The 14,728-nt window shown below is 46.8% G+C and overlaps 1 pseudogene; it reads right to left on the bottom strand.

Moving 5' to 3' along the window:
* Window positions 1-12,780: 12,780 nt before the first annotated feature.
* On the bottom strand, window positions 12,781-14,019 carry LOC105723587 (ribonucleoside-diphosphate reductase subunit M2-like; annotated as a pseudogene).
* Between the last annotated feature and the right edge of the window lie 709 nt (window positions 14,020-14,728).

Raw genomic sequence — 14,728 nt, 5'->3', positions numbered from 1 at the left:
ATGAATAACTAAGATCACCTACGAGTAACTACTATGGTTATATCTCTAGTTATTTTCTTCTTCATTATTTATATGGCAATAGACTGAGGCTTCCGACTCCTGCCTTGGCACTTATGGGGTCTCCCACCCACAGGCACATGCTTTTCAGAGCCTGACATCAAAGAATAGAAAATTATCATCAAATCATAACTCAGCAATGCACCACAAAACCCCTTCACATATACAATTTCACATAACCCGCACAGAAACTCTCTGAAATCAATGTTGTAAATACTTTCTTAGGTTTTAGACTTCTGTCAGTGTATCGCTGTTTGATCTTTAAAAACCTGTTCTTTGGGGGGCAATATATGAGGAGCAGGAGACCAGACGGTCTTATTCATGTCATGCTGAAGTTCGCTTCCAATGGCAGTGTTTGTTTTACCTGCACAGCACCTTCGGATTTCTTTTAGGGAAGCACCCCTTCCCCAGCCACAGTACAAGTTGTGTCAATGGGATGTACTCCGCCCTCTCTTCCTCCAGGGTTTTACAAGACTCAAGCCTGGTCGATGAGAGGAACCCATTTCCAGGGTGCAGGGAGCCAGCCCGACATCACCCATGGGTAGCCCAAATTCGGTGGCAACAAAGGAATGCGAAAAAGACAGATTAAGAGAAAAAGTGGGACCAGGGGGCCACCACTTTATTACTCTGGAGGTGACAGTGAAGGCCCCGAGCTCTCATCATTCACACTATATATTGATTACAATCACTTTGATCTACAGGGTAGAGGTGGAGTGATGGTGGGGAGAGGGTGATGGTGGAGTGAATCAGTGAACCGGAACTGGTGTGTCATCCTAAGGATTGATAACAGTGGTGGTTTGGGAGTTTCACAAAACAAGAGAACATGTGGTTATCCTTCAGCTTATTATCTAAGTACAGCTGATGAAACACGGGCCTTACAAAGAGCCTTCGAGTCTGGCTACCTCATAGTGCTACGAAGGGGTTTTAAGTCCTTGAGCACAGTGTTTATGGTAACAGAGTGAAGTCACCCTGCACTGGCACATGAGGCATGGAGAGGCTTCCTCCTCAGAGGCCTCCTGCGGCCCTCTGCAATTTGTTGTTCCTTGTTTGCATGTTACTCATAACCAATTTATGTAGATACTCTGTCAGTCCTTTCTCCTGTGCTGTTTTTCCCAACACGGCGGTATTATAAAAGGTTCGGTGATTAAAATGACTCAAGCAAAGCTGAGAAGTAGCCTCAGGGACTTTGCTGGAGCTATTTGGAAAGAGCTACTCTCCTTGGAATTGTGAATGCCAAGAACCATAATATAAGTTGCAAGGACCAGCAGACTATTTGTCGCTGCAAAAGACTAAGGAAAGCACGGCCAGCAGAGAGGGAGCCAGAGCAGAGATGGAGGCAGACAGTCCTTGATCTGTTAACAGCAAAGCGTGAGTCTCCAGTTTCACTCCACAGACTGCCCCAGCTATGTGAACTTTGCTAACATGATGATAGTGTGTTTATGAATTGGTGGGAGTGGGAGGGAGGTGAAGCATGCACCTTTTTTGTACAGTCCACTCAATCTAAGGGACTTATAAACAGAGGTTACATCATGAAAAATATAAAAAACATTTCAGTGAAAACATCTAATTTTTTGAGGGTATCAGTGGAAACTACACAGTAGGACCCAATGCCACATTGTATGTATTACCACAGGGGAATCCCTTTCTGCCTTGTCAGTAAAACTTACGGAGAGGGGCAGCTCATGACTCTGGGTCCCGAGACTGCCTAGTTGGGGCCTGGAAAGAATTACACGAGGAAGAGCAGAAAGCAAGCTTCCAACCTGAGTCATCTTCTGATAACACATGTTTTTAAAAGTGAGAACACATCTAAAAAATAACAACTATGAGAAAGTTTTAATAGATAAATTGATCTAGTTAATTGCCAATAACTGGAACAATGTTTAGTATTCTTACATTATCATTTTTATACTTTCGGATGATATTACATTGTCTTCCTCCAAACCAGATGCAATTGAAAACTTAGACAAAATCAGATTTTTACCACATTTTGCCTAATTTTTTTTTGAGACAGAGTTTCCCTCTTGTTGTCCAGGCTGGAGTGCAATGGTTCAATCTCAGCTCACCGCAACCTCTGCCTCCTGGGTTCAAGCGATTCTACTGCCTCAGCCTTCCAAGCAGGTGGGATTACAGGCATGTGCCGCCATGCCCAGCTAATTTTGTATTTTCAGTAAAGATGGGGTTTCTCCATGTTAGTCAGGCTGGTCTTGAACTTCCGACCTCAGGTGGTCCCTCAGCCTCAGCCTCCCAAAGTGCTGGGATTCCAGGTGTGAGCCACCGCGCCCGGTCCATTTTGCCTAATTTTAAGTGTGTTTTTTTTAATACAAATGTCTTCCCTCCCTTTCTCCCTCAATTAGCCCTACTGAGTGGTGCCTGTACCTGGCCTGGGGACTCAGCTCCACTTGTTAAACACTACCTTCCATGACTCATTAATATTCTTGCAGATGCTTGGGCTGCTGAGGGCACCTAATCTTTCAGAAAGTCCCACTCGTTCAGTTTTGGAGCTGTTTCCAAGAAGGATAGCCATAATTACCTGAAAAGACTATACAATAATCTTTCCTTTTCTAACTTATATCTGTATGATGCTGGATTTTCTTCATGCGTGTCAACCAAAACAACATATCATGTCAAGTTGCATTCAGAAGGAGTTGTGAGAATATAGCTCTCTTCTGCTATATTCTGCGAGATTGGCAAATGCGTAAAACACCACCATACTTTATAATAACATTTTTTGGTTAAAGAAAACAGTTGTTTTTTTAAATAAAAAATTATAATGTGCTAACACATAACAGGTTTATAATTGTTTATTTCTATTTTTCTTTCAAGAGATGAGGTCTCACTGTATTGCTCAGGCTGGTCTCCACCTCCTGGGCTCCATCATCCCACCCGCCTTGGCATCCCAAAGCTCTGGGCTTACAAGTGTGACCACCACACCTGGCCAATTATTTTTAAACGGATTAGCTAATAGCTTAAAATTTTTCTGTTTTAGCTTGTAGTATAGTAACTATTGGTAGACACAACCCACATAAATGAAACGTCTTTAGGGTGTTTAATAATTTTTATAGTTGCAGTAGGTCCTTTGATGCTAAAGCATTCAGAACTGCTGCACTACAGCACAGAGATGGAAGGAGAGTCGCTGTGAAACGAGGTTGGTATAATGAGTAAAAGCCAAATTTCACAAGATTTCGTAGACCTCCAGGATTTTGTCTATTACCCTAAAGGCAGTGAGAAGCCATTGAAATGTTTCAAGCAGTGATGACAAGATCAGCCAGCCCGGGACCAAGGCCTCAGGAAAGTAAAGAACCTGGGTCCACCTGTGCTCACCAGCTGATTTCAGTCCAGGGCAGGCGGCCCAGGGCTCCACCCTGTCTAAACTGGCTCCTTCCCCCCAGCGCCACCCAGAACCTGGGGTGCAGAGGGGCCCAGCACCTGATCAGGGGCGCCACCTGCTGGTGACCATCGGGAGGGGCCGGCGCCTGGTTCTCTGCAACATTCAGAGTTCAGAACCTATTTTTTTTTTTTTTAATAAAGAGACAACAGGGTCTCATTTCGCTCTGTCATTCAGGCTGGGGTGCAGGGGGCAGGCAGCCTCGAAATCCAAGGCTCAAGCCATCCTCCTGCTTCAGCCTCCCCAAGTGCTGGGATCGCAGGTATGACCCACCGCAGAATCTGCATTCTTAACCATATTCTACAGAAGCCCCTCGTTGAGAGGATGCGGTAGGAAAGCCCTCCCTACAGTGCCCAGCCCCGGCAGCACCTTCATACACAAAGCTGCTACAGCTGCTGCTGTCTCCCAAGACCTTATGTGGTCCCAGGCAGGCTGGAGGGCATCCCTTCCTCGGGGAGGACCAAGAGTTTTAAAAGGACACAGACACAAAATTCCTGGGTCTCTGAGGTCCTCCAGGGGCCATCCTTCCAGTCCCAACCCCTGCTTGTCTCACAGTATCCCTCATGAGTGGTCCTTTAGTCTCTACTTACACACTTTCAGGGACAGGGAGCTCACCAGCCCTCAAAACCACTTGAGCCAGCCGAGAGTGGTGGCTCATGCCTGTAATCCCAGCACTTTGGGAGGCCGAGATGAGCGGATCACGAGGTCAGGAGATCGAGACCATCCCGGCCAAAATGGTGAAACCCCATCTCTACTAAAATACAAAAAAATTTAGCCGGGTGTGGTGGCATGTGCCTGTAGTCCCAGCTACTTGGGAAGCTGAGGCAGGAGAATCGCTTGAACGCAGGAGGCGGAAGTCCAGCGAGCTGAGATTGGGCCACTGCAACTTCCGCTGATGCAACACAGGGAGACTCTGTCTCAAAAAAAGAAAAAACACTTGAGCCAACATCTGTCTCTCCACCGGCTTGGCTCTGCAATCTGAAGTGAAAATTCTGCTGTGTTGGGAGAGCAGGAGGCCCAGGTGGTGCAGTGACTGAGCTGTCACTGTCAGTCCCTCGGCTCTTCCTGGGCTGCTGCCCACCAGCTCCTGTTCTTCCTCCCCTTCCATACACAAACCCCTGAACACACACATCAGACCAACTTCAAGCACTTATGTGTCATGTGAGCACAGTTACATGAATATTCCATGGGCATGATTTTAAGGATCTTTAATGCTGAGGTTTCAAAGTAAAAGAATCCTTTGTCTTTTTTGGTGGAGAAAAGATTTGAACATGGAACATTTTTAGGAAGAAGAGTTTCTGTTTGAAAAACCTGCCATCCATGGCTGCACAGCAAATCTGAGGAATCTCTCCCTGGCCCTGGGTTTTAGATTTACATTACAAGCAGAAGATTCACATTGCTGCTGCCAGAGAGTGGGCTCGTTCCATGATGGGGGTCACCCATGCTTGCAGCAGATGCTTAAGATCTGAGCACTGACGACACAGGCCCTGGAAAGACAGAGAGACTTCCTGAATGGAGCTTACCATCTGGAGGAGCCGACCATCTGACCATCCCATGGGGAAACAGACTGTCACAGCCGGACAAGAGCCTGCAGGAGGGTGCACAAACCCTGGCAGCTCATCCTGGGGAAGGTGGTCTAGTCTGGGAAAAGGCTTATCAGAGAAAGGGGCCTGTGTTATTTTTACTTTTTCATCGTAGGAAGAGCGCACAGTTTAAGTGTTCAGCTTGATGAGCTTTTACCCATGGGTGCACTCAGGCTCAGTTCCCAGACCGAGCTGGATGAAGACCAAGTTCATGCCCAGCCCCTAGAGGGCGTCTTTGTTCCCTTCCATCCAATACTCTCCCACAAGAAGTAGCCATTCTTCTCAGCCCTTTGGTCATAGATTAATTCTGCTTCTTTTTGAGCTTCCTAGGAATGGAGGTGTGTGGATGGTGCTCTTTTGAGTCCGTCTTTTTCACTCGACAATGATGCCTGTGAGATCCTCTCGTATTGTTGCATGTGGTCATAGGTTGTTCTTTTTCATTGCTGTATAATATTTCCTTGTATGAATATACAGTCATTTGTTGATGTTTTCTGTTTATGGTTATTTGGGTTGTGCTCGACAGTGATAGTTTTTGGCTGAGTAGACGTTACCTTGCCATGCGGAGGCAGATAGGATAGGGAGGAACATTTGGGGAGGTGGGAAGAACATGCACAAAGGCCTTTGGCAGGAGGGGGAGCCTGGCTGGGGCCCAAGGGCTGGTGCGACTGAGGGGCTTCCCTTCTTGTACCCTGCTTCTAGGCTGCTGTGTTCTGAGCGCCTCCTGCCTTGATCTGGTGTGTGGCCCTCCACACCCATTCTCACCTCCTCCTGTTCCTTCCTGACCAGCAGGGGCTGGGAAGCTGAAGCTGCATTTCCAGGTTCTGTTGCAGCAGCTTCCAAATGTGGGTTAGGATCCACCAGTAAACACACTCAGGTGAGACAAGGAGGCGGGGCAGGGAAGCATCTTCTCACAGCTCTGGACTGTGTTCTGCCACCCAGCAGGGTCACAGGAACGTGGACGTGTCTAAAGCAGTGTTCCAGTGTCTGGTCTTGAGCTGCCCCGTGGCCCTGATCCCAGCTCCCTGCACCCCACAAAGATAGTGGTGCTTCAGTGGTGCCCCTGATTCCCACCGCCCGGTCAGCTCCCTGGGCAGCTTGGTTCTGCCGGCCTCTGGGAGGCATGGGGCAGGGGCAACCCATAGACCTCTCCTCCAACTTGTCCGGGGATTTTGTAAGTGCTAGATGCCTGCATCAAATCCTAGCTGCTCAAACACCTGGAGATATCACTCATATCCATTGTGATGGCCACTGTAAAACCAAAAAATAAAATAAATAAATCAAATGGCAAATGCTGGCAAGGATGTGGAGAAACTGCAACGCTTGCATATTGTTGGTGTCAATGTCAACTGATGCAGGTGTTGAGGAAAACAGGATGAAGATTACACACACACACACACACACACACACACACACACACACACACCAATTAAATAGAATTACCACATGATCCAAGCATCCCACTTCCGGGAACATACTCAAAAGAATAGAGAGCAGGTCTCAAAGAGATGCACGCCCGTGTTCACCGCCGCCTTATTCCCAACGACTGAAACAGGGAAGCAGTCCCACGTTCATCCACGGGTGAATGGAGAGGCGGAGAGTGGGAAAGCTGCCTGGCGGAATGTTCTTCAGGCTTCAAAAGGAAGGAAATTCTGCCACATGCTGCCACATGGATGGACCTTGAGAACATGATGCTAAGCTAAAGTAGCCAGTTACACAGAGACAAATCGTGTATGATTCCACATGGGTGAGGCAGTAGAGTAGTCAGATCCCTAGAGACAGAGTAGAATGGAGGTTGTCAGGGGCTGGGGAAGGGGGAAGAAAGTTGGTGTTTCATGGGGAGGGTTTCATTTCTACAAGCTGAGAGGGTTCTGGAGATGGACGTTGGGGATGTTTGCTCAGCAGTGTGGATGTACTTAATGCCACCGAACCAGACACTTAACAACAGTTAAAACGGCAGCTTTTATGTTCCATGCATTTTACCACACGTAAAGCAAAACCCCAAACTGAAAACCAATAACACCAGAGAGGACCCTCTGCAGAGCCTTTCCTGTGTGTTGTCCAGTCAACTGATGCCCCATCTGTGAAAGATAGGGACAGAGTCAGGCCCATTTTACAATCCAGAGGAAGGAGGCGCCCAGCAGGTGAGTGGCAGAGGGGGCTGGACCCTGGGTCTCCCTCCTGATCTGCGCTCTTTCCACCAATCCTGTTCCCACGCCACGCCACCTCACCCTAAGAAATCGTCCTTTAAGGAGCCAGCGTTTCCCTCTGCCAGGAGGAGGACGAAGCTCACCCACCCCAGCGGATCCGCAGAAGGGAAGGCTGCTCCTGCCCCTCTTGGGACAGACCCCCCTTTCATCTCAGTCTGCATGGGGTGGGGGGCTCAGGCCCAGCCTCTCAGAGTCAGAGGGGCAGCTGGACTGGTTCAGACCCACTAGACTGGTTTGAAAAACCCCACCCCACACAAACTCTGAACGTTTTCCCAGATTGACTAGGGGCCACTGCCAGGTGAGAGTGAGGGACCATATACCCTCCTGTGCCCCTGTCCCTGGGCACAGAGTCCCAAAATTCATTGCACCCACCCACCCTAGGGACAAAGTCCTCTGCACCTCTGCACATGACAGGCAGCCAGCTCCTGGCCCAAGGCCTCAGGAAGGTAAAGGAGCCGGGTCTACCTATGCTCACCACCTGACTTGGTCCAGGGCAGTCGGCCCAGGGCTCCACCCCGCCCAAGCTGGCTTCTCCCAGTACCACCGAGAACCCAGGGTACAGAGGGGCCCAGTGCCTAGGTCAGGGGTGCCACCTGCTGGTGACCATCGGGAGGTGCCGGCACCTGGTGCCCTGCTGCATGCCAGGCAGCCACTCAGAGGCAGCGAGGGTTGTCACCCAGGAGGCCTGTCACCCAGGAAGCTTGTCACACAGGGGGGCTATCACCCAGGAGGAGCAGCTGCCCACCCACAGGTGCCTAGGGGCCTTTAGATAAGGTCTCCTTCAAGCTGCCAGGGTGTCCTGTGGCAGCCATCACACAGTGTCACAAACCAGGTTTAACACAACAGAAGTTTATCCTGTCAGGGTTCTGGAGGCCAGAGTCTGGGATCAGGGGTCGGCAGGTCTCACCCCTCCTGGCCCCTTCCCTGGCTTTCGCTAGTGGCTGGCTTTCCACGGTGTTCCTGGGCTCTGGACGCACCACAGCCACCTCTGCCTCCGTCTTTACAGGGCTTCCTCCCTGTGTCTCTGTGCAAATGCCCCTGCCTTATAATGACACCAGTCACTGGGTGAGGACCCTCCTTAATCCAGCAAGCCCTCATCTTCCCTTCATCACATCTGCAGAGAGACCCTGTTTCCACGTCAGGTCACCTTCACAGGTGCTGAGTGGACATGACTTTTGGGGAGGTCGCCACTGAACTCAGCACAGAGGCTCGGCTCACACACGGCTCCCTCCACGCAGCCCCGCCCCACCCCCTGCAGCGCCCCCTGTCCTCTGAGCCCAGCATGGCGCTGCGGGTCACTGGATGGGCCTGCGCCACACTGCACTGACTTGCTGGTTGTGAAGCATTTTCTCTCTACATCTACCTCACAGCACACAGCTGAGCGGCGTCTCCTGGGGAGGCTGAGCCGGGTTAGGGGCCCCTTTTCTGTGTCCCACGGCCCTGTGCTGTTCCGATCTTAGTGTCATTCATGCATTCAGTAGGGGTGTGATCTCCGCACTTGCTGTGGACTCTACAGCTGGAATTTAGTTCTGATTTCAGGCACCGTCACTGACGTGTGGGCCTAGAACACTTCGAATGGAGTCGGGTTTTCCAGGTCGAAGCCTGGGAAGAACTGTCGGGTTTCCGCGTGTAGCGTCTGTTCCGTGACAGGATGTACAAGAAGGAAGAATGGAAGAGGCTGTGATCCCAGCTGTTTAGAGAAAGGGCTACGGTCAAAAACGGCCGCACAGTGAATCCCGTTGTCCATGGTGTTGAATTCTTGGAGACAGGTGCGTCCCTGCCGACCAGCAAAGTGAGAAACGATGTTCAAGATTGTTTTGATTCCAGTGCTTATGAGCTTATGAAAAACAGGGACGGGTGGGACAGGGAGTGGATTTCTGCCCAAAGCAGTTCCTCCATGTGACCGGCAGGGCAGATGGCTATGGACCAGCACGCAGCCAGCCAAAGGGAAACCGGTGTGCAGAGATGCACTCCTGAGAGTCAAGTGCTTAAAATGCAAATCAAACGTGGGAAGTGCCAAGAAACGTTATATCGGGACATCACTCCGAATTTGGAAATAGAGGAGAGGCGGGCAGTGGGGAGGTGACCTATTTGAGCCACACTACCCCAGCCAGGAGAGGAGGCCTTGGGGAACCCGTCTTCTTTTTGTCACAAGAAAAAAGTGTATGTTCATAGTAGATGACAGTGATGGTGATATTGAACAACCATCGTTAAAATTATATCACCTATATCTTCTGATGACATTTCACAGTCTTCCTGTAAGCCATTCTAAGTGGCTGCAAAACATTCACTCTACAGGGCTGACCACGACATGTTGGTGTCGCCTGTTTCTGGGTATTCAGGGACTTTCCAGCTTTGGCAATTAAAGGTGATACTCAAGCGCAGGTGTCAAATGTTGCCCACATTTTGGATTATTTCTTCTAGGTGGATCCCTAGAAGTGGAATTCCTGAGTCAAAGGGAGGGAGGACTTTTAAGTCCCTTGATTAGTGATTTCAGACTGGTGGGCCACGACCAAGCTGGCTGTTAGCTGAGTTTCATTTGGCCTATGCAATTTTTTTTTTTTTTTTTTTTTTTGAGACAGAGTCTCATACTGTAGCCAGGGCGGGAGTTCTACGAGGCAATCTCGGCTCACTGCAACCTTTGCTTCCCTGGTTCAAGCAATTCTCCTGCCTCAGCCTCCCAAGTAGCTGGGATTGCAGTTGTCCACCTCCACGCCCAGCTAATTTTTTGTATTTTTAGTAGAGATGGGTTTTCATTATGTTGGCCAGGCTAGTCTCGAACTCCTGACCTCGTGATCTGCCTGCCTTGGCCTCCCAAAGTGCTCGGATTACAGGTGTGAGCCACAACGCCCGGTCCCAATTTTTAAAATATACATACAGTTTTTTGTTTTGTTTTTTAGATATAGGATCTCACTCTGTTGCCCAGGCTGGAGTGCAGTGGCATGATCATAACTCAATGCAGCCTCAAACTCTTGGGCTGAAGCAATCCTCCTGCCTCAGCCTTCACAGAGGCTGGGACTACAGGCACATGCCACCATGCCTGGCTAAGTTTTTCTTTATTTTTGTAGAAACAGGTTAGTGTAATATTGCCCATGCTGGCCTCAAACTCCTGGCCTCAAGCAATCCTCCTGCCTCAGTCTACCAAAGTACTACGATTACAAGCATGAGACACCTGGCCTGTGCACACATTTTAAAAAGTAAGATTTACCATCAGAATGCAGATTAATAGCTTATCTTGGAAAATCTGAGTTACGCAGTCAATCAGTATAATCCACTGCATTATGAGATTGAAGGAAGAAAGCCACATGATCATCATAATTGATGCAGAAAAAGCATTTAACAAAAGGCAGCATATTTTCATGATAAAAACATTCAACAGACTTGAAACAGAGGAAACTTCTTCAACATGAAAAAGCACATTTGTGAAAAACCAACAGCTAACCTCATACTTGATGATGAAAGGCTGAAAGCATTTATCCCAACAGAGGAAAAGGATGGGATGTCCAATTTTTACCACTTCTGTTCAGTACTGGGATTCTAGCCAGATAAATTAGGCAAGAAAAAGAAATAAAAGCCATCATATTGGAAGGGAAGAAATAAAATGATCTATTCACAGACGACATGATCTTATATAGAAAAAATCCACTGAAAAAGTATTAGCCCTAACAAAGAAATTCAGCAATGTTGTGGTGTGCAAAGTCAACACACAAAAATTAGTTGTATTTCTACATATCAGCAACGAACAATCCAAAAAGAAAGTTAAGAAAACAATTCCACTTATAATAGCATCCTTAAGAATAAAATTTTTAAGCATAAATTTAACCAAGGAGATGAAAGACTTGTACACTGAAACTTACAATACATTGCTGAAAGAAATGAAAGAAGACCTAAATGCATGGAAACTCAGCTCATGTTTATGGACTAGAAGACTTAATATTGTTAAGATGCAATACCACCCAAAGCAGAATACAGACTTGATACAATCTCTATCAAAATTCCAATGGCCTTGTTTTGTAGAAATGGAAAAGCTGATCCCCCAAATTGCTGTGGAATTGCAAGGGACCTCAAAGAGCCAAAACAATCTTGGAAAAAAAAAAAAAGATGAAGTTGACTGACTCACACTTCCTGATTTCCAAAACTTACTACAAAGCTACAGCAATCAAAAGGTTGTGACACTGGCATAAGGACAGACTTACAGAATGGAATATAGACATATAGACAATGGAATGGATTGAGACAATGCAGACATGTAGACAATGAAATCGATTAAGAGTCCAGAATTAAGCCCTCAGACATATGGTCTCTTGATTTTTGTCAAGAATGCCAAGATTGCTCAGTGGGGAAAGGCTAATCTCTTCAAAGATGGTGCTCAGACTATTGGATATCCATAAAAAGAATGAAATAGGATCCTTACCTCACACCATATACAAAAATTAACTTAAAATTGATTAAAATTGTAAATATAAGAGCTGAAACTATAAAACTCTTAGAAGGAAACATAATGGTAATTCTTCATGACCTTGAGCTTGGCAGTGGTTTTCCAGCTATGACAACAAAAGCACAGGCTGCAAAAGAAAAAATAACATGGACTTGACCAAAATTGAAAATGTATATGCAGAGAACCCTATCAAGAGAGTGCAAAGGCAACCCACAGAATAGGAGAACATATTTGCGAAGCATATAGCTGATCAACATCTAGGATCCAGGATAGAGGAAGAACTCTCATAACAACGAAAAAACCAACCAACCCAATTTAAAAATGGGCAGAGGACTTAAATAGACATCTCTCCAAAGAAAATATTGAAGTGGCCAATAAGCACAGGAAAAGATGTACCACATCATTAATCATTAGGGACATGAAATCAAAACCACAATGAGGTACCTTTTCACACCTAGCAGGATGGTGGAGCAGGGGGAATAACAGGTGTTGGTCAAAATGTGGAAAACTTGGAAGCTTTTTTGTTGTTGTTGTTAATGAGTATTTTAATTGATTAAAATAAAAGTTAGAAATTACATGCTTAGTCTATACACGTTTAACTTACGTTAGTCCCTTAGTGAATTGTGAATTGGCTCCTATTAGTGGTCAGGAGAATGCTTTGTATTTGGTATAGAAACCAAATAAATCAAGCTGTTATCATCTTTTGAGTACAAACAATGTTTGTTTGTAAAGTGAGAGTTTTATATTTAAGTAAATATTAAAATCTGCATTGAAGCAGCAAGCTGCATCTTTCAACTGCCTGTGCTGGTTAAATGAAATGTTCAATCCTGCTGTGTCGAGCTCACTAGAAGGTCACCCCTCACTTTAAAGCCAAGATGACTGCCACTGTCACTGCTATGGCAAGTCACAGCCAGCCAGCCTGCTAGCAAAAGGTGATAGCACCAGCATTATAAATAAACAGGACTGGTTGTGAGGTAGCTACACAGTTTTAAAGACCATGTTAATGAACATTACGGACAATTCATGGTGTAGTTAGTTGATAACACTTTAGCTGATTTTTTCATGAGATGGAAAAAAAATCAGCGAAATAAAGGTACATCTTCAGTTCATTTAGAAGTCAGCATCCAAGGTAAAAGAATTCTCTGTTGGATTTGACATCACTCCCATCCTCTGATACTCACCTACTCTCGTCTCAAAGAAGTTAGTCTTTCCTTCCAGTGAAATATTCTCCATAAAGTCAAATGGATTCTCTACTCTGAAAACCTTGCTAAAACCCAGTTCCAGCATAAGTCTGTCTGCCACAAACCCAATGTGTTGCTTCATTAGAGTGCAGTTCATCCCAGTGAGCTTCACAGGCAAGGCCTCAGTGAGGAACTCCTGCTCTAACCGAACAGCATTGATAATTATTTCTCTTACCCTCTCCTCTGATGGTTTGTGTACTGGGTGTTTGAACATCAGGCAAGCAAAATCACAGTGTAAACCCTCATCTCTGCTAATAAGTTCATTAGAAAATGTGAGGCCAGGCATCAGTCCTCGTTTCTTGAGCCAGAATATGGATGCAAAAGAACCAGAAAAGAAAATGCCTTCCACTGCAGCAAAGGCTACGACACGTTCACCATAGGTAACCTCTTTGTCCCCAGTCCAGTGCAAGGCCCAGTCTGCCTTCTTCTTGACACAAGGCATCGTTTCAACGGCATTGAAGAGAAATTCCCTTTCGCTGGGATCTTTTATGTAAGTGTCAATAAGGAGACTATACATTTCAGAATGTATGTTTTCCCTGGCAATTTGGAATCCATAGAAACAGCGGGCTTCTGTAATCTGAACCTCTTGGCTAAATCGCTCCACCAAGTTTTCATTTACTATGCCCTTACTCGCTGCAAAGAAAGCCAGAACGTGGGATATAAAGTCTCTCTCCTCGGGCTTCACGGATTCCCAGTGCCGAATGTCCTCGGACAGGTCCACCTCCTCGGCGGTCCAGAAGGAGGCCTCCGCCTTCAGATAACCTGCCAGATACCGTGGTACTCGGTGGGGAAAACGACAAAGCGGCGCGGGTTTTCTCTGGAAGATCCTCCTCGCGGTCTTGCTGGCCAGGACGCGGGTGCCGTTCAGGGCCGGGGGCGTGTTCTTGTCGACCAGGCTGAGCCCCTTCAGCGGCGAGAGTGGCAGCTGCTGCGGGTCCGTGATGGGCGCGAGCTGGACGCGGACGGAGAGCTGGCGGCCGGGCCGGGCGCCTGGGAAGGGGCGCGCAGGAAGCTTTGTACACTGCTCGTGGGTATGTAAGATGGTGCAGTTGCTGTGGAAAACAATGTGGCGATTCCCCAAAAAGTTTAACATAGAATTACCCCGCATTTGCGCTCCTAGGTGTGTATCCAAAGGAGCTGATGACAAACACTTGTACACAAATGTTCTTAGCAGTACATTGTAATTGCTGTAATGGCCAAAAGATGGAAACACCACAAATGAATGGATACACAAAATGTGGTCTATCCATAATGGAATATTATTCAGACATAAAAAGTAAGGAAATACTGATACATGCTATGCCGTGGATAAGTTTATAAAAATAGTATGCTAAGTGAAAGAAGCTAGATATAAAATAATCCATATGGTATGATTTCATTTATACGGAATGGCCAGAATAGGTAAATCCATAAAAACAGAAAGGAGATGAGTGGCTGTCAGGGAATGAGGGGAGGAGGAAATGGGGGCTGACTGCGTAAGGGCTACAGGTCTCCTTTTCATGTGATGCACATGTTCTGGAACCGGTTACAGCTGATGGTAGCACAACACTGCGAGTGTATTAAGCACCACGGAATTGTGCACCTTAAAATAGTTAAAATGATGGATTTTGTGTTATGTGAGTTTTACCTCAAAAAATTTTTTTTCTTTTCTGTTTTTTTTTTTTTTTTTTTTTTTTTTTTTCAGACAAAGTCTTGCTCCGTCTTGCCCGGGCTGGAGTGCAGTGGCATGATCTCAGCTCACTGCAACCTCTGCCTCCCAGGTTCAAGCAATTCGCCTGTCTCAGCCTCCCGAGTAGCTGGGACTACAGGTGCACACC

The sequence above is a fragment of the Aotus nancymaae genome, unplaced genomic scaffold, assembly GCF_030222135.1.
Source record: "Aotus nancymaae isolate 86718 unplaced genomic scaffold, 86718_ANA_hifiasm-v0.15.2.pri h1tg000018l, whole genome shotgun sequence".
In the NCBI taxonomy this organism is placed as follows: domain Eukaryota; kingdom Metazoa; phylum Chordata; class Mammalia; order Primates; family Aotidae; genus Aotus; species Aotus nancymaae.
This window is presented reverse-complemented; position numbering and strand designations above follow the sequence as displayed.